General features: G+C 37.8%; 1 long non-coding RNA gene across 2 annotated transcripts in view; it reads left to right on the top strand.

The window, feature by feature from the left end:
* Window positions 1-2,230: 2,230 nt before the first annotated feature.
* The window catches only part of LOC112989837 (uncharacterized), a 29,438-nt gene continuing 12,985 nt past the window's right edge, over window positions 2,231-18,683 (top strand). For both annotated transcript variants that reach the window (XR_010389350.1, XR_003260923.2), the window contains exons 1-2: window positions 2,231-2,304; window positions 15,793-15,898. This is a non-coding gene — a long non-coding RNA (uncharacterized LOC112989837). The remainder of the gene's footprint in view (window positions 2,305-15,792; window positions 15,899-18,683) is intronic.

Raw genomic sequence — 18,683 nt, 5'->3', positions numbered from 1 at the left:
TGATTTTGACTTAACCATGAACTCTGTGAACTCAAATGCTGTTAATGCTGTCATAGAAGCACAATGAAGAGAATACAGCCCAACAACTGGAAATATCAGTTTTGTGGCTTTAAATAATGTTCATTTTAAACAAAAGATTTGCTAAGGGGGTATTCTATGTATTTTATTCATGGCGAACCAAATAAGCTGTCAAGGTTGCCATTGTGGTTAGGTAGCAAGGAAGTTTTTTATTTTAAAAGCACTGTGAGTAACTTCGGAGGGATCTGGAAGGAGGGGGAGTAGCTGGAAGGGTGGGTGGGAGCAGCCCTAAATGAGTGCCTGCATATGTAGACACAACAATGTGGTAGCCAGAGCCCAGACAATTTAATGCCACTTTTTTCTGTCCTTAGGAGTTTTATTAACTGTAGACAAAAAAATACTGCCCAAACCAGAATAGAAAAAACAAAAAACAAACAAACAAAAAAACACCCCAAACCCATAAACCCACATCTACATTAAACCTAGTTAGGTATTACATATAGCAGGTTTCTTGGGGTAGGTATTATGCATACTTTTTATCTGCATAGTGCCTGAGGGAAGCTGTTGGTGCTACTGGAAACAATGACTAAAATATCTAAAAGGTGTTTTTAACATATAAAAGGCTATTTAGCTGATGCATTAGAGGTGTGATCTTTGAATCAAAGAGCGAGCCTCTTCTCTATCACTGAATGTGTAGTGGTCTCTGATGAAGCACAGTCACCGGCTGAAGTTGCGGGAGGCTGGCTAGCTGTGGGGAGTATTCTGTGTCAGTCTTCTCCAACACCATCAATCCACCAACTTCTGTTAGTGCACAAATTGCAAAATATGCAAAGGAAATTTTAAACTCTATTTCCCAAGATTTTATGGGTATCATGAAAAAATCAAGATTTCAAAAGTAACATCTCCACTTTTACATTTGTACAATCTCTTGTAATATAGTCCAGATATAATTCAGACATATTTAAACACTATTTTTAATAATAAGAATAATTATCATCATGGGATATAATCACCCAAATATAAATAAATATGAAATATTTATTACCTATAATGTTAGGACCAATTGCATTAAGAGCGGGTATGTTTTAGTGTGTTCATGCTTTACACATAGTTCAGAACACTATGCACAAATCAGGAACCTAAAGGAGATTTCATTTTATGATATTTTAAATTTGTAGCAAGTAATTGTAAGGGTTTTTTAAGCCCTTATAACATTATGGACCTATATTCGTGGGCCTTCTAAGGAAAAAAATAAGGTCTTCTGAAACTACGCTAAATAAAGCTGGGATTCTCAAAGAAACTGAGGAAAACAGGCAACTGTTCCCAATATCCTAAGACTCACTGGAAACCCCTAGCTTGTTTATTAAGACACCTCAGGGTGGATTTGGCATCATAACATCTTAAATATAGCAAGACAGCATGGCACTTTCTGCTGAACCTTGGCAAATTTGGTAGTTTAGTTTATTGTTGGATATCTATTTGTTACTCAGCTGCCTGGGTTACTCAGCTACTGAACTGCAAATATCATTCGAACTAACTCTTTTGTGAGATTGCTTGCATATCTTTGTTCTTCTAAAAAGTAATAGTCTTAAACACATGAAAACAAAAACCAACTACAACCAGCAAACTAACCCCCCACCCCCACCCCGGCAAATTCAGAGATTCATTTCCAGTCCAAATGATTTAGTTTACTATAAAGGGAAACAATAGATGGAAGTAAGAGCAAAGATAAAGTCTCTATTAGAGAATACAGTGCATGCTTATTTGTAACATGCTGAATCAAGTCTGGAAACATGAAAGTCAAACATCAGGTCTGTAACACAAAACCCTTGCAGACAGTAACATAAAAATAGTACATAGTAAGGAAAATGTAAGCACTGCTACCTCCTCTACTATTTCATAGCTGTGTGAATCCCAAGAAAGGTTATGTTAAAATCCAGGCACGTTTAATTTAATTGGGGGGGAAGTTCATGGTGTTCACTGGTGCCAGGGTGTCATCTTATGAGAACTGTCTTCATCCCAATATTTTCTGACGCTTATAATTCTAGTTAAAAATGCTTATCTTTTTCACTTTAAAACAGAATCCTCATTTGACTTCTTGGAAAAAATTCAAATCATCAAAAATTGTTTGATCACCCCTCCTCATTAGGTCACGTGCCTCTAGTACAAACACGAGTCTCAAGTCGGTCTAACCACCATTCACAGACAAGACCCACAATGGCCAGGAAACCAGAAATATTGTGCTCGCTATATTGAAATGATGCAGTAAAAGCAAACCATATCCATGTGAGTATGCATTTACAGTTCTTTTTCTGTATTCATGTGTATTTGTTTGGAAATGAAATCTATCTGCACAAAGATTTGGAGGAGAAGGAATGAGTGGATGTCAAATTTCATTAAAGTGGATTCTTAACATTCATGAAGTTCTGGTCTTTAGTCATTTTTCATTCATGACATATTCAAACAAATGTTCACTATCAATTCAACTTCTGTATAAAGACTAAGTAAAAGCTGAATGGCAATTGCTCTAATAATAATAATAAACTTCTACCTTATCTATAGTGTAGAATAAAAAGAACAATGAAATTAAAGTCATGGCAACATGCCAGTAAGGGACATCTCCTGATGTCACTGTTAAGTTTTTCCTAAGCTCTTAGAGCCATCACAGGTCTCAGTTAGCACAAGACAAGAGAAATACTGAATAAGACCTCCAGGATTTACTGCAAGGAAAAAAGTCCCATAATGTTTCTTAACTGCTGGTATTTCCTGATGGCTTATAAAGTAGGTTCAAGCCACTTTTCTTGGAACTCCACATTCATCTCTCCAGTCTTACTAAGGTGAAATATCCTAGCTTCCTGATGAAATGTTGAGAGAAAAAGAAAATCTAGTGTGCCCTTTCTAGGCAATTAGGAACCTTCTGGAACAAATCCATACAATTTTTAAACATAAGGATTTATATTCCTCTTTTTTTGGCATAACTTCCTCCCTTTGCAATCATATGTAGGAATATGGGATATTGGTTGTTGCTTTCTATCCCACCACTTGTCAGCAGAGCTCTACACATTCATCACTTCATGGAGCTCTTTAGCATCTCCTCAGATGAGACCCATCAGAGGAAAGGCAAGACACGATTAGCACATTCCAAAACAATGGAACACAGTGGGCGTGGGGCTGTGTGTCTGTACATGTGCTCGCATACAGCTGCCTGCCTCTCCCGAATGCGAACAGCTATCTGGAAAACCCATCTGTTCTGAATATTTTTCCTCAATGCTTTTTTTCTGACTCTGTTTAAAAGAACAAAAACAAGTTTCCAGACATAAAATCTGATGAAGCATATTAATGGTCAAGAACTGTTTTTAATCCAGCTCTATGCCTGAGTCGCTGTGAAGCTCTGAGCAAATCATAATCTCTCAGTCTCAGGTTCCTCTACTTTATACCTGGGATAATAACTTTTATCTGTCTTTGAATGGAGATTAGCTTCTCTCTGGAGCACATAGATAACATAAATACACTATGAGTAGTCCCAAAATGGGAAAAGCTTGGCAGCTGTCTGAATGATTCTTCCACTTCGGATGCCCTATGCAGCTTCTTGAATTAAATGCTATGAATTAAATGCCGTTAATACCAGTCTTCCTGATCGAAAAGTATATTGTCCAGTCACTTTCCAAATGGCTTTTCAAATTCTATAGACCTTTATGCTCAGAGAATGCCACACTCAGAACTTCCAATTTATATGCAATTTAAAAGGGAATGTTGGTTTGCAGTAAAAATCCCAGGGCTGAAAGCATGAGAGTGTATTTTGTGGCAGATCTCCACAGTGCGGGGATGGCAGTAAGCAGCAAAAATATTTGCTGCAGTGAGTAAGGGCTGGAATCATCTCCAACTGAACAAGTATATTATAATCTCAGTGACTTGGGTAAAAATAGAGAGTTTCTTTTAAAAGCACATTTGATTTTTGTGTTAATGCGGGATGCCAGCTGAACTCCACCCATCTGCTTCAGTGTGAACTTACAGAACTGTTTTTTCCTCTTTTCTTTCTGCATTTGAATCAGAGAATTTAGTATATCTTTACTCTTACAGAAGTATCACACCTGTGAAGAAAGCCCCCCTATAAATTACTTAAGCTGAAATGAGAAGAAAATTTAATATTTATGGATTGTAATGGAAACGTGACTTTGTGACTGCACATGTGGATTTCCCTACAGCTTGTGTGGGAGACTTGATAGAAGCTTGGACCATAAGGGCTCCATGTGTATAATATTAATGAGCTGTTAATCCTGAAGATACAAGACTGATAACAAAAAATGCCACTGGGATAGGAAAACGTTAATCTTTATATACTCTATCCACTCCTCCTCATCTATCAGATCAGCAATGACAAGAGACCCAAAATGGAGTTTCCCAAGTAGTTCAATTTTTATGATTTAGTGCACACCTGTTTGGCCATCATAATGCTTTCTTTACCAAGGATTTCCAGCTCTCTTCTGCGTAGGCTGAAGAATGCTAATGCCATACAGAGTGGTGAAGTCCATCTCTTGACTGATGCATCATAATTCTAGATCCAATAGTAATTAACTTCATTATGTTAGCTGAGGTCTATGAAAGTGTATGATACAGTTTGTTGGATTTTTGCAGTGAATTACCCCACGTGGATTTCCACTGTTAGTCTTGTGGAGCAGAACATTGTCTCCTTACAGAAAATGCTTCCTCTTAACAACTGAATATGGTGATTTGCTGCTTGTATCTGTCTTTTTATACATAAAGCGTGGACTTTGGCCTGCAAGTTTAGCACCTTTGCATCAGGCGACAAGTTCATTAAAAAAAAACATAACCACAAGATGTGAATAAATAATTATAATGAAAATAGCATGTAGTCAATCTGTTCACTGTGTAATGACTATACCAGATCAATAATACTTTAATTGGATTGCTGAATTCTCTTTTCTATTAAGGACAGTAACTTGTGCTTCATAAAGGGAAAAGTACAACTGTTACAGCTGGATTTTTTTTTTAATTTCTCACTTATTTCTTTGAAAATATGGCATGTGACTTTGAAACACAAATAACAAGGGCAGAAACTATAAATGTATTTTACAACATAATAGTGAAAGAATAATGAACTTTGCTAGACCCCAATTCACTACAGGTTTGTTACAGGTGTTATTATTTCATGCTTGTAAAATAACAGGTGGGAGGTATACATTTCTAGTACAAAAATAAAAGTTCATTCCAAAAAACTAGGGGACACCAGGACAGGAATGAGACAGGGAATCAAGGAAAGTCATATTCAACAATGGTTTTTTTGTGCTAGTATTTGAAGTGCTTAGCCAGCTTTACAATGTCTATAATGTGCTCATCATCTTTGATACATGTATTATCCAAGCAGCAGTTGGAGCCCAGTGGCCTGGTTTTGCTGGCCTAGGTCCTGCTTAGGCAACCAGCACCTCTGCTGCTGGATTCTGGCATCTAGCTGTAGGCCTGATACATGTGCACGTGCACCACCCGCATAGTTCATAGCTGCTTCACTGAGAGTAATAAAGGCACCAGACTGAGAGGAAACCTGGATTTTATTCTCAGATTTAGCATTGATGGAGAGGGAGATGGAGGAGGGAATTTTCTAGCTCTTGCCCCACTGGTATCATTTATGAAGTAAATATTAAGCTCTAAAAACAGGGAGAACCTCCTTTGGCTTGCTTGGAGAGCACACAGTATCCTTTGCTAGACTCTTTCAGCAGTTTTGTGATACAATTAATAACAATCTATTGCAAATCTACTATTAATGGCAAATCTCACTGTATAAAATACATGCAATCAGAGAATCTAAATTTCTGAGTTGTTCAGATACATCCCCTTGTTTGAGCAAACATTTCTTAAGGCACCAAATAATGATCAGCATTATTGTTTTTCTCTCTTTTATTTTCATTTTTCTTTTATCTTACTAGCTCTAAGTGCAATTGTTATTAATATCATGGTCATAATCAGTAAGAAGGACAATCATTAAAAAAATCTTCAATATAAGAGAATATAAGAAAATAAGCTTAAGGACTACTTGAGCACAGCAAACACATAGGGTAGGTCTGCTGGCTTACTAAGTCAACAGACCATGCCTCTCAGCCCCTGCGTAGGCACAAGCAAGTCACCTGCATATCCTGTTCCATTACGTTTCTTGCCAAAGGCTAAGGACCAAGTTGGACCAGAGCACCCAGACGTGCAGACTGAATAAAATGAGTTACTCAGGTTAACAATACTTAAACAAAAATAAACCAGAGGTCAGAACAATAAAATGACCAGCTTTTCATAGGAACGCAGATCTGCCTACATTTTTGCACCCAAAAGGTTACTTAAGAATATATGTGAGTAAAACTGATAGCTTTTCAATATTGTTCCTTGAAAACTGTGTCACAATCTACGTGACATGGCCTTCACCTTTAAATCCAAGGTGAAAAAAGGAGGTCTGCCTTTCATTAATCTTGCAAACATATTTTGGAAATTGTGGTATGTTTTGGCTGGCTGAAGTTTCCCAAATTCCAGGAGGAAAGCTCCCTTTCCTGTCTTCTGCCATAAATAACATCTTTTTCTTAATGTATTCCACCATTCAGAACAGTTTCTAAGACTGTTCAACAAAGCTGTCAGGGCAAATGAATTGCTCTCCCCTGATGTTTGTTATTAACAGATTGTATACTGATAGGATAATAACCTCTTTCTTCATACATGAAAGGCATTCTTGTGAGCTGGATTACAACTCGAGATATAAAAGACGTGCTCTGTGGATAACTTCCAGGCTACTTTGCACCACATTGCTCTCCCATAATTTTGTGTTTGTTATCTTGAACGAGTGACAGTAACCACCGATCAGAAACTGAAATTTATGTGAAATGAGTACCACATGTACGATGTTTACTTCAGCCTGGGCAAAGCAGTGACAGATCATTATAGCCCACAGAGCTGTGTGTTTCATACTATGTGCAATTTAACATCAAGTGCCATAACTTGAATATATATACAATAGCATAAAAGAGAAGGGTATGAAAAATAAACCACTTGCCATATCATGAATCAGTTTCCAGCAAGGTTTTGGGGTGGTTTTGTCAACCAAGTGCTTATTTGTTTGTTTTAGTATGTTAGAAAGATAATTTTCTTCTACAGTAGATAACGGTACGTGTTTTTACTGTACGTAAGCTATTGCTACTTGTTTAAAGATTTGAAGGAGAATGGCACGGATTTTGCTAATAAAAAAATAAACTCCCTAAGATCATTAGAAAGTACAAGTGAAGATACGAATGATAAATGACTTCAAATAAAAGCACGGTATTTCCAAATCAAAAGACCTTTCATATAAGTCGGAGAAAACCAGAGTTCAGACTTCATTTGTGCTTCTGCCACATGCTAAAATACAAAGTACAAGACAACCTGTACTCCTCCCATTGTTGCAGAACCGCAGTGTTTTGTTGGGATTTATGAAACCAGACTTTATCTACCTAAAGGAGGCACTTAAATTAGAAATTACTAAACCTAAGTTCCTCTTGTAGTCAGTAGAAAATAATAGACAAATTCTGGCTGCAATTCACCTTGACCCTGAACTACAGGTTTGGAGAGCCCAGCTCTCTCCATTAACTATAGTGAAAGCAGAGAGGATTTGCACTCAGTTAAGGTGACTGAAATTATGTGTCAGTCCCATTCTGAGCTCACAGGTGTCATATTAGTCAGTTAGAGAACTTTGATTCAAAATTTCAAGCAGCATCCAGGAAAAAAAGTATGCAAGCAGGTCAGTCTTTTCCTATCAGATCACTTCCTGCAGGGAATATTGATGACTAATTGAAAATGTGTTTCAAATATCTGGGGTTTATTGATTTATTTTATTTTATGGAATAAATTTTTTATGGATTTTTTGTGTTTTATGAAAGCTCCTACACTGAAATATTTCAGTTTAAAGCAGAAATATTGAGAAATAAGTAGTCTCAGAGTCTTCTGAGAATTGTAATGTAATTGTTCATGTCTGCATTGCACTCTGTATAAATTTTAGATAAGATATTTTCTATGATGTATTGCTTTTGTTTTCCAGTATAATTCAAGATGTACTTAAAAACAATCACATTTTTCTGTTACACCTATTTTTGATGCTCTGGCAAAGTTCAGTATAAAAAAGCATTAAATCTAGCTATTAGTAGCTATTAAATCTAGCTACTAGATGTAGCTAGAGATATACACAATATAGATGAAGATGATACAATTTTCTTTGAAATGCAGATTCTTATGAATCCTAGCAGGAGTTTCTATTACATGTTTTCAGGATAAGTCCTGAACCTCATGAAAGCTCAGTGTGGATAGTTTGAATGATTTTTTATCTTTTTAGAAATCTGACGTCATGTCTATGTTTATCATGCTATGTGGATGTAAACCTCAGGGATTCCAGCTTTGTGCTCCATTACTCACATCCCGCTATTTGTTCTAGACTGCTCTCCACTGAACTTCAGCTTTTGCTGACAAAATGCTTAAATTCCAAATTCAGCACTTTGGGGAAAACAGTAAAAGATCAACTTGTTCTTTTGCTTAAATTTTGTTTTTCAACTGTAACTTTGAACACATAAGACACATTCTGATCAGTTCCAGCTCAGTACCTTTTTTACATTATCCTTGATGTAAATCAAGTATGGGATTGTCATCTTGAATGCAGGAAAGTTCCTGAAAGTTTGCCTTAATGAACTGTATGGACTAAGTTCTCAGATTATATAATGTAGTATAATTTCATTAATATCAATGACAATTTTCATATGCTGAGAATTTTTCTCTTAGTTTTTTAAAAATTTTATATAGTCAACTCAGGTATATGTACACAGATAGATATACCATATATATACAAATGAATGCGTGTGTGTGCATATATGTATCCACACACAAATTATAATCATTTATCTGAAGTATAGGGAAAAAAAACCATAATTTCAGATATATTTCTCTTTCATGTAGCTCTCAGCATATGGATTAATTTTATAAAAGCCAGAAACTGAGAAATCGTCTATTTGTTTTGACCAGTGTTGCCATAGCATTTAATATACATGCTTATACTCTTCGTTCAATGACCTTAACATTTCTGTGAGCAATTATAAAATCCTTTTTATGAGTATGAAAGGGAATTTATTAAAAACAAAGAAATCTTTCTATTTCACTGCAGTTTGTAAGATTTTCTTTCTTCAATATACATAATTTTCAACACCAAGCACCCAAGAACATATCAAGAGAAAAGCAGCTTTGAAGCTGCAAACTAACTCTTTCCACATTTGTTCCCAGAAGGCTAGAGGCTAATATACTAATTATTCTGGTTTTGTCTGAGGTCTCAAGAATTATGGCCATATTCTCCATCCAAAACTGTCTGTTCAAAGCTCTTTACTGCTTTAATGGGGCACTATCAGTTTGGAAAACCACATTACTGTATGTTTGTAGGTAACAGCTGCAGTTTTCATAATTAACTTTTCTACAAGTTTTTAAAAACTTTATTCCAAGATAGATTTTGGTGGATAGCCAGTTTCATTCTCTCTGTTAGACAGACCACCATTAGCTTCCTTCTTGAGAAAGATTTTATAAAGATGATCAAAGAACATGATGATACTCACTTGTTGCTTTGTTGTTTGGCAATCAAATTAGTGACATCACTTTAAATGGATGGATGGGTGAATGGCTTTGAAAGGAGAATTTGGGTTTTGTTCTTCAAGTCATATATATAAAGTTCCATGAGATGATAAGCAAAGTTACAGAGGTATGTTAGGGAAAGGGAGAGAACTAGAAAGAATACCCATTTTCTTAAATGAAAACCAACTCTTTCTCTCTCTTCATATAATTACAGATACAAAAGAGTGATGTGCATAAAGTCAATATCCATTGGCACAGGCTTTCTGCTTTGATTTGGGATACTCGTACGAAAAGTCTGAGGAACTAGGCAGGTTTTAGTTATAGAAAAAGGAGTTAGAGTGTTTATATGGCTGTGAAGAGTAGTACTGCTACCTGAGGCATCCCCTGTATCTATGACTTGCAAAAAGTCATCATAAATTAAGAAAATGATTACTATGCCAACAGTGTTTGCATGAATATCTGGTCCTTAATTCAAGAGACTGAATCAATATGCCCCTATACACAACACGAGAAAACTTTGCACAAGTTGATAAAATATGTCTTGCTAAATGTATTGCAGATCTCCAGAGCCCTCTGTGCTTCCCTAAATAGTGACTGCCTGCTGTAGAGCGACAACATTTTCGTTCTCAGGGGAGGAGGAGCTGCTCTGTCACACCAACAATTACGGCAATTAACAGATCAGACAATTCTGACAAGTTTTCCAGCATGAGTTGAGATAGAGCTGAACAATACATGGAGACAGGACTGCTGTACACACTGTTTGCTCCGGAGTATACCTTATCCCTAAGGTCTCAGTAGACAAAATCTGCTGCTTCAAGCAACAGCTAAAATTTTTATTAAGCTTGAATCATGCACATAATGACTTATTCATGAAGGCTGGGAAATAACATTTGCACATAGAAGCCAAACAGTTGGTGTCACACCCCATTTTCCTGCCCTTGCCGCTCTTCCAAGCACAGATTAACGCCATGGCTGCCTGCAGTCTTGGTTGCTCCAAAGGCAAGGTTTATTTCAGTTAAAATCATTCTCACTAGCGTCATGACTGTTTCTTTGTAGCTAGGGGACAAGTGCATATGTAATTACATGGCTTACATCCACAACACTGAGAGCTGCACATAGGATTATCAACTATGCACAGTTGCTCGGAGCACTTATTCTTAAAAATCAAGATTACTTTGACAGGATTTGAGGTGGTGAATAAACCATCTCGCAATTTACAGATTTTACAGCCAGAAGGGAACGTTCAACCATCTCATCTCTCTTCCTGGGTAACTCAGGCCTCACAGTTTAACCTATTCACCTGTGTGGCAAAGCCAATTTTTTTCTTCATGAATGAACTATTTTCTATTGGGAGTGGAAGCTGGAGATAAAAGGATGCTAACAAAGGAGTCAAATTCAAGTTAAACCGAAGTTAAAGTATGTACACTGAAAGGCTTAGTTACTTAAAAAAATAATGCAATACTTTTGGGTGTTTTCCTTATTCATAACTCTTTTATACTCTTTACAAATAATAGACTTTTTGGTGACTCCTTAAAGAAACACAGTAAGCACTGTACTTCATATTAGCAGATAATGATTTTTACATAGATGAGCATCCATTATTTCAACCCTACCTCTCTTCAGACCTCCTCAGCCACCTCCTCATTACAAAGTCCTTGTTTAAAATCAGTCTGTTTTTGAGTTATGGACTAGGTTCACACAGAAAGGTGTGAAAGTTTTTCAGCACATAAAACATTTTTCTCTTTTACCTGAAGTTTCACACCAGATAAATGGATTTGCTTCAAACTTTACAAGAAAAAATAATCTCAAGCTTGCCTGATTAACTTGCATTAATAATGTCACCTCAAATAATTTTTACCCAGCAACTTTGAGAAAAGAGGAAATAATCAGACCCAATCAGATTCCCATTTCTATGACTAGAAACATGTAAGACTCCAGTTGCCATCAGAGGACTTGTGCTATGTACAAGAATTAGAAGTCCAGTCCAGCACATCTCCATGTGAACACTATTACGGGTAGGAAGAATTGTCCCCTAAATCGTTTTTCATTTTTCAAGAACTAAGTATCAATTAAGCCTCAGTGAGTGTTTTATACTTTGAGTTTCAGCAACCCTTGGCCACAGCCTGCTAACCTCTCCCTCAGGCTAGCCCATTCTTTCCCTCGTCCCACCCCATGTCTTCATGCTCCTCTGGCAGCGATCCCAGGTACATGGAAATACGCTGCCAAACTGAAGTTCAGAGCGAGGACACACCTCATTTCCAAAAGGGGAAGAACATCTCAGAAGAGAAGAGAACCTTATACAAAGAGCCTCATCCTCCCAAAGGCAAAGATGCTTGCCTATGATTTAAACCACCTGCACTTAAAGATTCATGTACTTAATTTCTAAATCAAAATACACCTGCAAGTCTTCAAAGAAAAAACAAAACTGAATACAACTGTGTTCCTGCCATTGCTATGACTCCACAAGGCAGAAATTGTACAAGAACATCTAAAGAAGTAAAATCCTGTGAATTTAGGGACAAATGTTTTAATACTATAAAACCTGAAACATAAGTAACATCCAAAATCAGTATTAAAAGCCCCACCTGCATACTCTTTGATTCAGCCAGGTAAATTTGTCTGAGATATGTCTCTGACTTTACAGTAGTTATGGTAGGTGCAGCACATTTACTCAAGTCAAATCATCTTTTCCTTCATGTTTCTTTACGAGGCACAGTTCCTCTTGTTCAAACAAATGCTAAATTATACACAGTGCAATGAAATTTTATTGCAAAGAACATCACTATTATTTAGCTAGAAACATTCTTCCTTCACGCCTTAACAGAAACCAGTTAATCAGAAACAGTGCAAAACAACAGTCGTGGTTTATGTTCCTGCCAATAGCGAGAGTTTATGCTGATGGTACACTTGTGGCTAGTTGCAGGCTGCACTTCAAGCTGTACTGGCCTGCCTAAGCCTCTTTTGCCTAAAATGTCCCACTGCTGAGAGGCTAAAGATAGAGTCTCGCCTAGCTGCGAACTGTGATGTGTCAAAGCAGGTGGAAGCCAGGATTAGAGGGCTTTCAGCAGCCCCGGGAAAGGCCCAGCTCTGAGGCATGTCCAGGCAACACCTCAGAAAAGGGCTTCATTTCCCCTTCACTTCCCCTTAAGAGAACCCACGGAAAATCCCTGCTGCTGCTGCTGCTGCTGGGTCACCAGAGTCCCCACGGATTTTTTAAAGTGTAAATCAGCGTGTTGTGGCACCCACTTGCTTGGTTTCATCTGCCCGCGTTTAGCTCTCCCCTACCGACAGCATACATATTGACCATAGCAGAAATCACGCATCTCTTCGGAGGTTTTTTTTCCCCCAGAAAGAGCTGAAGGGAGAGACTCCAGAGAAACCAGTTGTCCTGAGCATGTGCTCACGCTCTGGCCCTGCCCCAAATTCCAGCTTCCCCCTCCCCTCGTGCTCTCGCTGCTGGGCCCCTTTTGCAGTATGCCTGACTTCTTTGTCTGGTGGACTAAGATATGACGTGAATAAATCAGAGATGGTGGAGTTGAAAGGAACTGCTCTGCCTGGCACAGGACTATGTGGCCTGAACTGGCTTCTTCCTCTGCCCATTCAAGTCATTGCGAACAAGTTGGAGTCCAATTATTTCAAGGCGTGTTGAGTACGGGGTTAACTCTCCCCCCCAACCCCAAATTTAGGTCTCATTGCAAGAAAGGCAGCCGCATGATGCACACATTTATTTGGGCTTTTGAAATGCATCGCCTTATATGGTAACATTATGAGGAACTGGTGTTTAGACTGGATTGGAGATCAGAGCAGGAGAGTTAAGAGCTGCCCCACCCAGCACTTGGGAATGAGTAGTTATCTGTCTGCATCCTTCTGGAGAGATGTACATTGAATTCTCCCTATGTCATTTCCCTGATGAGTCATTCCCCTACTGCTGAAAGAGTTTCTTTTGCCCTTCAAGCTGCCCAGCCCATGTTTCTTCTTGATAGATGTGGTGTGCAAAGTGCAAGGGAGAGAGGAAGTACACGATCACAGTGTCTTTGCATGCCCAAGGTAAGCAGGCACATGCTGATCAATGCACTATTCACCTACTGCAGTACGGTGACAGCCATTTGAGCAACAGTTTAGGGCATACCTGGCTATCTTCCAGGTATTCTTCATTGCTGCTATTAGGTCCTAGCAAAAGCATAAAAGAAAAAGTGGTGTGGAGTGAGAACCAAGAGCCTGGACTGAGCCCTGATGTGACAGTCAAATTTCCCAGCTCCAAGACAGGGAATCTGGTAGCTCTAGAAATCCAGCTGGTTTCTTCAGAGCTAGCTTCTGAATGACGTTTCAAGCCTGATGTCTCAGTGTTGCATGGGATTTGCTTCCTCTTCACCCCTTAAGGAACAGCTTTATCATTGCACTCTTTACCCTAAAAATCTGAATAGAATGTTTCCCCTGTCTTTTTAGAGGAAAGAACAGATCTTTAGCTTTTGAGACATTTTCAAGGACACAGAGGGACAAAAAGGGGTGAAAAAGCAAAGAAGCAGCTTGCACACAGCATACAGCTGCACGAGGTAAACACTAGGGCTCTCATCAGAAAATGCCATTTCCTTCAGTGTTCTAGAAATGGAATCAGTAATTTTCAAACAAAACATTTTCTGCATCCAAAACTGCCATTTGTAGGCATTCAATATAAGTATTTTAGTTCTAAAAAATCTGTTGTAAACCCATGACAGAGTACGCCCATTTTCTTTCGCAGCAGGCTAGTGGGAGGCTAAGGCTCCCAGCTACTGTGGCTTGCAGCGGTCTCACTACATAAATTGCACTGCAGGGGAAACCACAAGGTTGACAAGGCGAGGAGTTCAGACTGAGGGAGATTCATGGCGTTTAGGGTTTCAGTTTTGCCAAAATGAGTCTGGAAACCATGGGAATACCAGTCCAAGCCAAGACTTTCAACACTCTTTATGGTGTTATATACCTCTGACATTTAAGAATCCTGATTTATTCCTGACTTTTACTTCTTTGCCTCCTCCACCCTTCTCTCATTTACTTCTAAATAGAGATGAAACCAAGATAAAAAAATCTTATAGCAACTCAGATTCTGAGCTGAATTCCCATAGCAGCCTTTTTCTGTCACAGAAGAGACCCCAAAACAGAAAATACTCCATTAATGGTATAGAAACAGATTAGCATCCTAGAAACCCATTGACTTTCAACTACTTCAAAGCTGACCCAGAATTAACTCAGTGTGACTATTTATCACCCTCTGCCTTAAAACAACAGCCACACCTTCCATGAGATAAGTAAGATAACAGAGGAGGAAACTGAGGGGGGCAGGATATATCTGACTTGTCTGAACAGGGAGATGACAGTCACAGAACAAGATTTAAGCATGTAGCTCTAGTTTTCAGATTTGTATTCCAACCATTAGGCAGTTTTATCCTCTAGACTCTTCCTTACTTTTTTTTTCCTTTTTCAGACAGAAAAATGAGGAAGATTATTTCATAACAAGACCACTATTAAGGGAGATACAGGAAAACAGTACCATTTCTCCTTTCCATATATCTAGAAGAATAGATATTTGGGGTACAACTCAGTTTTGTTGGTCATTTTTGTTTAGTCTATGAATGTGTATCATTAACTCAAGTGAGAGGGCAGTGACCCTCAAACAGTGGGATTTTCCACCAGGCTTCCAGCGAAATAGAAGAGCTTCTGTCAGACTTGCAATATAAACGCATTAAAACTTTCCTGAACACCAATGAGGCCAATGTACTTTATTAGTATCTGATCTTTATTATCAGTGTCTGTGACCAGCCTAATATTCATTCTTTCCAGATTAAAATTATTGCATCTGGAAATACCTTTTTGTTTCTCATGTAATGAATTTGCGAGTTAAATTTTTTAAAATTAATTCCTGTAATTCTATTTCAGGCTCTGCATTATGGACAATTTGTAATCAGTTGCGAAAGATTAGACCCTAGGCACTCTTAATGGAGATGTTTTAATAGTGCAGATGGCAAAACAGCCTGTGGAAGCAGGTCTGGTGGGCATTCTGCAAAAGCTAATTCAGTCAAAATTTATCCAAGATGACATAATGTACAATTGCTACACTGGGAAACTCTATTAAAATTTCACACATTTAAATCTCTCCCTTCTCTTTTAATAAAGAATTTTCCAAGAGAAAGGAGAAGACGTGTACCTCCCTGAACCCAACAGGAAAGGTCAAGGATAAACAGCATGATGCATGAAGTTCCTTTGTGCTCAACATGTTCAGGTTAGGAGGAATGTGTTAAAATGATTGTGTGGAAGAGACATGTCTGGGAATGAATTTTCACTGTGAACCAGCAGTGGCACTGGGATGTTCTGCCTGCACATGTACACCCACCCAAGCCGCCTGTTACATTATTCAGTGTGTATGCAGCTCTCCTAGACACAGCAAGGAAAGTGAATTCCTCTCATTCTTGGAACTAAGTTCTTAGTCTCCAAAAGACCTCAAAGTCTTTATTTCTCACTTGCCATTGAATTTTACAGGAATTGCAACTAAGATTTCCGAGAGGGAGTAGGGAGAAGGTGACTCTGGATTCTCATTCTTCCACCCAGTGATGATTATGAATGTTATCCAAAGCCTTTACAGAAAAATGCAGAAGCAATCTTCTTCTATTCTGATTAGAATGAAGGTTGCTTCCCCCCTCTCAGCCCTATGATTCTTGTATTCCTTGCCACACAATGAATGAGCTTGGACAAGAGATGCAGGTGTGTCCTTTTCCCAGAAAGCTGTTTTGAATAACACTCTGAAAGAAAATATGGTGTGTGAAGGGAAAAATATGGATTTGAGCTTGCTGAGTGTGAGAAGGGAACACAAGTTTAGTACTTCCACACAAGTTCTCCAAACATTAGATTCTTATCAACAACATCTTGGCTGTCTCCTACCGCTCTCATTTATGGACAGTGATTTTTCAATGAGCTCAGTGCTTTCTGTTCTTGTTAATACTTACTGGATCAGGCTCTATGGGGATACTAACTTTATGAACAAAAATAGCTATAGATCCCAAGATTCTAAGCAATTAGACAAGATCAAGATTTTTAAATCACTACTGGAGCTGAGCACTTGAATTGTAAACAAAGTGATGTCGCTGCCTATATTTCTTCAAGAAAAGTAGGGTTTGAGGTCTGAACATCTGATTATGTACTGGAACTACTGTATTCCTATGCCCCAAGGTTGCACAGAATCATGTTAGGAGACCACAAGATCTTTAGGATAAGGCCCATTTCTTCATCCACATCTAGAAAAGAAGTAGTACGTTATAGGTGCTGTATGTAAGTGAAATTATCTGCATTAATAATCCAACCCAAAGGCTATAGGAGGGTGAAAAAAATACCATGATTGTTCTTTGGAAAATGAGATGAGATACCTTCTCTCGCTCTGCCTGGGAGGTACCTAGCACACTGGAGTTATTAACAAAAATAAAGTCAAAATACCCTCTGATTTCATGTCCAGTATCAAATCTTATTGGGATGGATTCAGAAGAATATAAATAAAAATACAAAATGTCAAATATTTTATGCTGCTTCTCTGTATAAACAATTACACAATGTGCAACAACTACAGCTGAAACACAGTGCACTTCTCCTATCCAAATTCAAGTACTATAAAATTTCCATTTACAATAATCCACTTGATAGGCATTACTTAATCAAAGAGTATCTGCTATGGTGTTTTAAAAGGAACAGCTACATATTCAAGTAAGAACAACTTTATAGTTGAAAGGACTTTCCATCTTTTTGAAGACTATGTTCCATTTATTAACATTTACAGACACTAAGCTGATAAAATGCCAATAAAGAAACTACCTTTAGATACTTTTATGTTTAGATAAAGGTAAATTCTCCATGCTGAAAGTTAAAAGGAACTGTCCATAGATTCATCAGGTTAAACTTGACTAGATCAATATTACTGTAAATTCAACAGAAAAAGAATATATCTAAAACATTGTACAGAAATAATATAATTCATACTTAGAGGAAGCAGGGAGAAGTCACTTCCAAAACATGTTATTTTGAAAAAATATTATGCCCCTGTCACTGAAGCTTCACAGCATATTTTGTCACAATAATTCAATGATCAGAAGTTTGCTCTGGATTGCAGTAAAGAAGATGACCCATTTCCTATGACTGCTTATTTGTTTATTACTGGGAAATGTCTTACCTGACCAGAAAAAAAGCAACTGACTCTGAACTTTTATGCACAACTCATAAAAATCTGAAGCCAAAGAATCCATAATATGAGGTTCAGTTGATTACTCTGCAGTGAACTGAGAATGAAGTTTCCATTTCTTTCTTCAGCCAATTGCTCCTGTTGGGCCATATCCTTTAATTTGATGCTTGCATGACAATCATACATTGTTCTGCTGGCTGGCATTTGTTGCTTTGCATGTACTTGCAGAAACTCTACAGTGAAAGCCATGCAATGTGTAACACACAGGATAACAGAGTGTGGAATATCCTGTTTTTATGGGCATGTTCTATCTATCAATCTGTCAGTCTGAATCATTTCTACAGCTGTGTGAATAATTCACAGTGAGTCATTCTCCAGTGATCTAATTTTTCTGCTCATGAGATATTTCTGAGCATTACTAATATTTTTATTAAGTACATATTTTAAATTTTCCAATTAATTATTTTTTCCTTAATTTTTATGGCCTGGTCATGAAAAACTGTTGTCTGTAGAAAATGTGGATTAGCCCTCAGTACTTTCACTTATGCTGAATAGCAGCTTTCAGTGGGGACATAAGTGTAGCAAACAAAAGGGCTATTCAAACATGTCAAACTCTGTTCCAGGTTATATTTGATACTTAAACTGTTAGTTGTGACTGGTCAATTAATTTGCACAAAATTGCTATTGAAGTCTGTTTGGGTGTTTGTGTTAACACTTCCAGTAGTGAATGCTCATTTGTATAAATGCTAAATGCAGGTTTCACAAACAGTGTAGCTAGCTAAACTTATTTCTACAAAGTGCTTCAGAGAATGAACACTTAGAGAAAATAGAGGAGGCCTAAGCT

Source organism: Dromaius novaehollandiae, chromosome 5, assembly GCF_036370855.1.
Source record: "Dromaius novaehollandiae isolate bDroNov1 chromosome 5, bDroNov1.hap1, whole genome shotgun sequence".
In the NCBI taxonomy this organism is placed as follows: domain Eukaryota; kingdom Metazoa; phylum Chordata; class Aves; order Casuariiformes; family Dromaiidae; genus Dromaius; species Dromaius novaehollandiae.
The sequence above is the reverse complement of the archived record's forward strand: the minus strand, read 5'-3'. Positions and strand labels throughout refer to the sequence as shown.